The sequence below is a fragment of the Schistocerca piceifrons genome, chromosome 7, assembly GCF_021461385.2.
Source record: "Schistocerca piceifrons isolate TAMUIC-IGC-003096 chromosome 7, iqSchPice1.1, whole genome shotgun sequence".
NCBI classification, from domain to species: domain Eukaryota; kingdom Metazoa; phylum Arthropoda; class Insecta; order Orthoptera; family Acrididae; genus Schistocerca; species Schistocerca piceifrons.
This window is the reverse complement of record NC_060144.1, coordinates 324721004-324728546: the sequence shown is the minus strand read 5'-3', so window position 1 is coordinate 324728546 and position 7543 is coordinate 324721004. Positions and strand designations below refer to the sequence as shown.

Below are 7543 nucleotides of genomic sequence, written 5' to 3'. Positions count from 1 at the left end.
AACACATCACCAATGCTATATATTCTAAAATGACAATGAACTGAAACTGGTAGTTAATGTGAGTTAAATACATGATATAATAAAGGCAATTTGCATGGTAAAACTGGCAGGCTACGGTGGTTTAAAGTAGCTACCTCTTTCTTTCTTTTCCGAACTGAACTATATCTTCCTTTAACCAAGGTTTCTTCAAACTTACCACTCTCGCATTTATATTTCTTGTGTCTTAACTTCCTTTCTTGCCCTTTTGAGAGATGTCCATTCCTCTTCCACAAAACTGCCTGCTTCTATGTATATCTTCCACTGCAGTATCTGATTTTAAAATCCCTGTCTCACTAGGTTGTAATGTAGGTGCTATCTTCTCATGTCTCCGAGCCTTTTCCAAGTAGAGCTCTTTCACTTGTGATTCTGTAATGGTATATTGCTATTTACAGCTGAAATTTATTTCAGAACCCAAGGTATCTTTATCGTCTCTCATTCCTAATACCGACACCATATTCTCCCGTGACTCTCTTGTTCCTTTCTCTGCTACAGCATACCAGTCCGCCATGGTTATTAGCTTTACGAGTCCCTTTCACTGTCGTCATACACTTTCCCCGTTTCTTCCTCCTCTTCTCGTGACTTAACATGTATACTTGACTTCCTTTTGTTAGTTATACTTTTCTTTCAGTTTTGTCGAAATTAACTTTGCCACTGAGCAGTTCACAGTAATTCCACTGCGTGGCCTTCTCTCCTCTTGGAAATGAATCCCACTCCCGTTACACCATTTTCTGCTGCTTTGGATATTATCCTTCATTATTCAAGCCAGAAATCCTGATTTTCTTTCCATTTCAGCCGGCCGGAGTGGCCGAGCGGTTCTAGGCGCTACAGTCTGGAACCTCGCGACCGCTAAGGTCGCAGGTTCGAATCCTGCCTCCGGCATGGATGTGTGTGATGTCCTTAGTTAGGTTTAAGTAGTTCTAAGTTCTAGGGGACTGGTGACCTCAGCAGTTAAGTCCCATAGTGCTCAGAGCCATTTGAACCATTTTTCCCATTTTACTTCAATGACACAACTATATATGGAGCCTTTCCAGTTCCGTTTTTCGTATCTTTCAGCTCCCCTGCGACATTCTGACTTCTGACGTTCCACATTCCAATTCGTAGAGTGTAACGGTATTGTGGTGGTTCTATCATTTTCTCATGGCCGCCTACTCTTGGATAGTTCCTTCCTGGATGTTCGAATGAGAGACTGGGTCTGACTATTTTTGCCAATGGGGAGCCATTAATGCTGCTTTTCTCAGACAGAGGCCACATGTCATATGGATAGACATTATTTCTTTTTATCGCAGTGTTTTTCAACGCCTTGAGCACAGTCATACCGCTAGCCACTGGTAATTATTCCTCTTTACGGTCGGTTTCCTATAACATAGGTCAGAGGTTGCACAAAACCTCTATCCGCTGCTCTGCCATAACTGACTAGGCTGTTGGAAAATAAGGGTTCCGGAAGTTCTCGGTGCCGTAGTTGAGACTTTTACTCAAAATGTATGACGTAGCTAGGGTCTAATCCGGTACCTAGAGCTTTTTGATCCGTAGTCCAAGAAGCTACCGCTAGACCGACGTGATCTACAACAGATGTTAACATGGATTATTGCGTGGAAATAGGTCCGAGATCGTCTACCTACGCGATCAGTGACCAGCCTTTGGTGTTCGTACTATCCTCCCAGAATTAGAAGTTATCTGTACGTGTGTCTAGCCGTGAGAAAGACTGACTGTTGGGGATTTAGCGAAAGGAGTCCAAGTATATGTTAGTGAATTCACGTTCGACGCAGATTACTTACAAAGCTACTTAGAGTATTTCGTGAATACTGTTCGCTGTCGTGGTCTGTTACAGGGCGGAAGGCAGAAAATATTCAGAGAAGTGTGCAATCTTTACGCTGATAATGCCGTAAACAGTATGAAAGGGAACCAGTGGTTGGGAAGGGAATGAGGCAGGGTTGTAGCCTATCCCCGATTTTATTCAATCTGTATTTTGAGCAAGCAGTAAAGGAAACAAAAGAAAAGTTCGGAGTAGGTATTAAAATCCATGGAGAAGAAATAAAAACCTTGAGGTTCGCCGATGACATTGTAATTCTGTCAGAGACAGCAAAGGACTTGGAAGAGCAGTTGAACGGAATGGACAGTGTCTTGAAAGGAGGATATAAGATGAACATCAACAAAAGCAAAACGAGAATAATGGAATGTAGTCGAATTAAGTCGGGTGATGCTGAGGGAATTAGATTAGGAAATGAGACACTTAAAGTAGTAAAGGAGTTTTGCTAATTGGGGAGCAAAATAACTGATGATGGTCGATGTAGAGAGGATATAAAATGTAGACTGGAAATGGCAAGGAAAGCGTTTCTCAAGAAGAAAAATTTGTTAACATCGAATATAGATTTAAATGGCAGGAAGTCGTTTCTGAAAGTATTTGTATGCAGTGTAGCCATGTATGGAAGTGAGACGTGGACGATAAATAGTTTAGACAAAATGAGAATATAAGCTTTCTAAATGTGGTGCTACAGAGGAATGCTGAAGATTAGATTGGTAGATCACATAACTAATGAGGAGGTATTGATTAGAATTGGGGAGAACAGGAGCTTGTGGCACAACTTGACTAGAAGAAGGGATCGGTTGGTAGGACATGTTTCTGAGACATCGAGGGCTCACCAATTTAGTATTGGAGGGCAGCATGGAGGGTAAAAATCGTAGAGGGAGACCAAGAGATGAATACACTAAGCAGATTCAGAAGGATGTAGGCTGCAGTAGGTACTGGGAGATGAAGAAGCGTGCACAGGATAGAGTAGCATGGAGAGCTGCATCAAACCAGTCTCAGGACTGAAGACCACAACAACAACAGTGGTGGTCTGTTACAGGGCGGAAGGCAGAAAATATTCAGAGATGTGTGCAATCTTTACGCTGATAATGCCGTTAACAGTACTCCACAAAACCTAATGGGTAACGCTGCAAAAAGTGCGTAGTGCCATACTTTCAGATTTTCGAGTGACCACATTTCACTACGACGTGTAGCTGTAGATTTGACGTCGCTCTGGAAAGCGAAGCGTCCTTTTCATAGAAGACCCTCGTTGCCTTCTGCCTCTGATCACTTTCATTTTGTATTTGGTAAGACATGGTGAGAAACATAACTTACTGTTGCTCCTACTTGTTTTCATTCATTTCTGCACGTTATGCGTGAAACTGCAGGACAAGGCCAATTCTAGCTATGCACATACATGGAAGAAATATAACTTGTAGCCCAGGCGTTATACGACAGAGTAGTATCTCGTAAACCGTATCAGCGGCACACTTCGAGAAATTTGTGATCTTCAACGGAGCACTGAATGGAGAGCACCTTGCTGGTCGGAATTTAATGAAAACTACAGTAAAAGGTTGCTTAAATAATTCGACGCTGATGTTAGACCAGAATTATTATTACTTTTTGGAAGTTTTCGTCTGGAATTTTCATCCCCTTTGTCACATAGACGAAATTTTGTAGAATATGGAATCTACAGAAAATTATCTTCCATCTGGAATTAAAGCAGTCGCATCCTTTCTGCTTCAGTAGTACAGAAATTGATGTGGTTCAATTTGGAAATAATCTTCCCACTTGGATGTTACTTTAAAAAATGACCAAAGGCGAGTAGCACTCGCACACCGACGGTTCCGTAGAAACTGATTTAGGTATGTAGACAGCTCATCCAATCCGGAAATCGAGAATCTCGACAATTTTCGCCTGTTATCGACACTGATACTCCCAAGATATCGGCACCAAGGATTCCAAGAGCCTCGAAAATGTATTCATTTCAAGTCTGAAGTCAGAAAACAAATGAAGATAACAATTTTTTCCTCCGGTATAATTACAGATTTAGAGTTTGCCAATTTTTTTTTCCTTTTCTTGTACTGTGAAACCTTGTTTCTTGCCAAATTTCATGGTTCTAGACCGACGGGGTGCAACCCATAGGTTTACACGAGTGAGATCGCGAGAATCGGCATGTGTGACATAAGTGGCCGCACCTTGCGGTTGCATTGGTTAGAAACTTACGTTTACTACACCAGCAAGGGTTCATAGACCTTAGGATGTGACATAATATTGCAACTTGATAAGTCTACCTGTTCCTGTGAAAAATGGGGCTTGACAGACGGATGGATATACAAAGTCTGATAACAAACGAGAAAAAAATCATGTGATATAATTACACATTAACAATTTTCGGATTTTTTTCCTTTGGTTGTAATGTGAAACTTTTCTTATTTGAAAACTTCATGATTCTAGGCCAACGGGGAATATGCTATGGGTTTTGACTCGTGAGTTTGCCAGTATCAAAATATTTGACACAAATGGCCGTATCTTTTGGTAGCACTGTTTTAGAACGTACAAGTTCTTACATTGTCAAGAGACCGTTACCGTAGAAAGTGCCACAAGTTTAAATACGTCTACTTGTTCCTAAGGAAAAAGGTTTTTAACAGTCGGCCGCGCTGGGTAGCCGTGCGGTCTCAGGCGACCTGTCACGGTTCGCGCGGCTCCCCCGTCAGAGGTTCGACTCCTTCCTACCTGTCCTACTTGTCCTTACTGTAAGTTAGATTAAGTAGTGCGTAAGCCTAGGGACCGATGACCTCAGCAGTTTGCCCCATAGTCCCGACCACAAAAATTTTTAACAGTCGGACATTGCATTACATCATGAGAGAAAGACAAATGGACAACAAAGTGACCCTAAATGGGTTCCATTTTTACCTACTGAGGTGCGGAACCCTAAAAATTATACTCTTTTAAAATTTGTCTACAGCAAAGAATGATGAAAGTACATGCTACGTGCAGCATTCCGCTCTTTTTACAGCTTTGTACAAAGATCATCAATCTTCTCTTCCACCTATCATTTTATCTTTCCCTGTTGGGCAGCAAAGATTCATTCAATCCTTCACCTGTTGTGAAAAATAAGAAAGATAAGAAAAGGAAAGAAAAATAAACTGTTCAAGGTGACTCAAGTCCCGTATTGTCTTTCATAGTTTGCGAATTTCGAGACGGCAGACGTGGAGGAACAACACGTCTGCAATAAATTTTCCGTGAAAATCAGGACAGCTTTTACAGAGACACATCAAATGATGCAAGAGTTTAAGCCGTACTCGGTGTTACGAATGGTTGACACGATTTAAAAATGGCAGCACGGAATTCAAAGATGACCCTCGTTTAGGGACGCCTTTCGACTTCTACCGACGACGCTCATGTCAAAAACGTCAAGAAACTCTTCGTCTCAATCGAAGAGTGACAGTGCGAGAGATTGCAGGAGAATGTAACATTGTAATTGGATCATGTCGTGAAATCCTGATACAGCATCTTGGAATACATCGTGTTGCCGCCAAGTTGGTCCTACGGCTCCTGAGTCTAGATCAGAAAGATCTTCGCTTCGCAATCTGTGAAGAGCTTTTGGATCATGCAAATGAGAACGAGATATTCCTTAGGAGAATCACCACTGTTGATGAGACATGGGTCTACGGTTATGATGTTGAGACGCTTAAGAGGAAGAAGATTTGTGATGACAGACGAGATAAAAGAAAATTCGCAGACGTCGCTTCGCGCGATCCAGCGAAAGGCGTACCAAGACTGCTTCCGAAAGAGGAAACGGCCTTGAGAGCGGTGTATCGATTGTCGAGGAGGCCGTGCACAATAAGCAAAAGTTTAGCGTAGAAAAATTTTGTAGACGTAGTTCCGGGATTTTTTGAACACACCTCCTAACTTTTCCGTACATCTTTATTTCTTTTTCTGCCTTCCCTTTTACATCCTTCCACCCTGAATAAAAATCTCATTCCTTGAGCCTATATTCTACTTTCTTGGTGTCTTGTTGTTGCCCATGCCTCACTTCCATGAGTATGGGTTGGTAATGCTATTGTTTTATAAAATTTCAGGTGGGTTTCTTTCCTGGCTTTATTCCGTAAACTTTTACGATGTTTCCACATATGGAAGTAAATTTATTTAATTTTTGTCCTCGTTATGGTTATATTCGCATCCTAGACATTTGAAATGTTTATTATTATTCAAGACTTTGAGATATTATTGGTTGTCTGCCCTGAAACACCATAACTTTCGTTTTCTCTACCGACGGTGTTAGGTTATAAAATGAAACTGTCTGTTGCAACTTACAGACGCCTATCTGAGGGTGATTTTCATTCTCTGTAATCAGAGTCAGATCATGTGCATACAAAGTTACATCTAGCCTAGTGCTACGATCTAAAAGAACTCCATTTATTCCAACATCTTCCACTTGCTGGTAACTTAATCCATGAATAGAACTTCATTTACATGTATATTGAAGAGTTTGTTTGCGTTAATTGGCGTTGTTGTTTTGCTTCCTGCACCTATAACAATTTCGGTGTTTGTGTATAGAGTCTTAATAGTATTTATGAGGTGAGATGGATAGCATCTTTCACTCATGATATTCCATAGTGTTGCTCTAATCACAGTATCGAATGCTTTCTCATAATTCACAAAAGCAAGATTGGTTTCCCTATTTAACTCTCGTCTCTTTTCTGTAACTTGTTCCAGTGTAAATACATGGTCAACAGCCGATCGCCCTTTTCTAAAAGCTCATTTTTCATCAGATATTAGCTTTTAGATAGCATTTTTAAGTCCTGCACTAAGGACTTTGGTGTATAATTGATAGCACAGACGAGCGCAAATCGGCTCAATGAGAAACGCTCCAGTTCAGACCGAAAAAGGAGCAGAGCTTGCGCAGTGGCAGAAACTAACCTTATAGCTGCTTGCACAGTCTGCCGTAACTGGAAAAGGGACGCGTATCAAACCACATGTAAACTTTTGACATTGTTGTGGCGTCTAATGTCGCGTTCTATTCAGTATATTAGATTATGGCGCTAAATAAATACGTTTGATTATTTTCCTTTAGTTGCATTACTCGTAGGAAAAAAAAGTAATTACTTTGACATCTGATAACTAAATACTCCTCTGACTACTACCTATAGTCATGAAAATATAGTAGGCCAACATGAAAGCTTATTTACAATAAAACATAACCAATGAACGACAAACTAACCCTAGGCTAAACCCAGAAATAAATAAATGAATAAATATAACTCACCATACACAAAACCTAGGCTTATGTTTTGTTATATATTTGAAATGTCATTCAGCAGATGATATGGAGGTGTGCGCCTCTTTTCGCTGAACAAGACGATTTACATTTGATGCGATCGATCTCGCACTTGCAATTCGCAGAACTGCATTGAGATGTGCGTCAAAGTGGCTCTTCGTGGAGATCTATTTATCGTCATTAGCGAGAAAAGTTCTTACACAGACATGTTGAGCCGAGCATTGATAGCGGTTTGGCAACCATTTTGTGCATATTTGGGAAATCTGTTCGTAAAAAACGTTCTTATAACTGTGATAGACTTGTTCGTGATTAATATTTAGCCTTCAATTCACTATCACATCGATTTGTTACAGTAGTCGAAAAGGGTACAGCATGCACTTTCAGATCCATCGACAAATCGTCCAGATCTCTAAATCCGATGGAAAATTCCTTCA

General features: G+C 40.7%; 1 non-coding gene across 1 annotated transcript; it reads left to right on the top strand.

Annotated features, from left to right (window-relative positions):
- Positions 1 to 834: 834 nt before the first annotated feature.
- Trnas-gga lies at positions 835 to 918 on the top strand. The gene is given in 2 exon segments: positions 835 to 874; positions 884 to 918. It is a non-coding gene; the product is annotated as a tRNA-Ser (tRNA).
- The last annotated feature ends 6625 nt before the right edge of the window (positions 919 to 7543 follow it).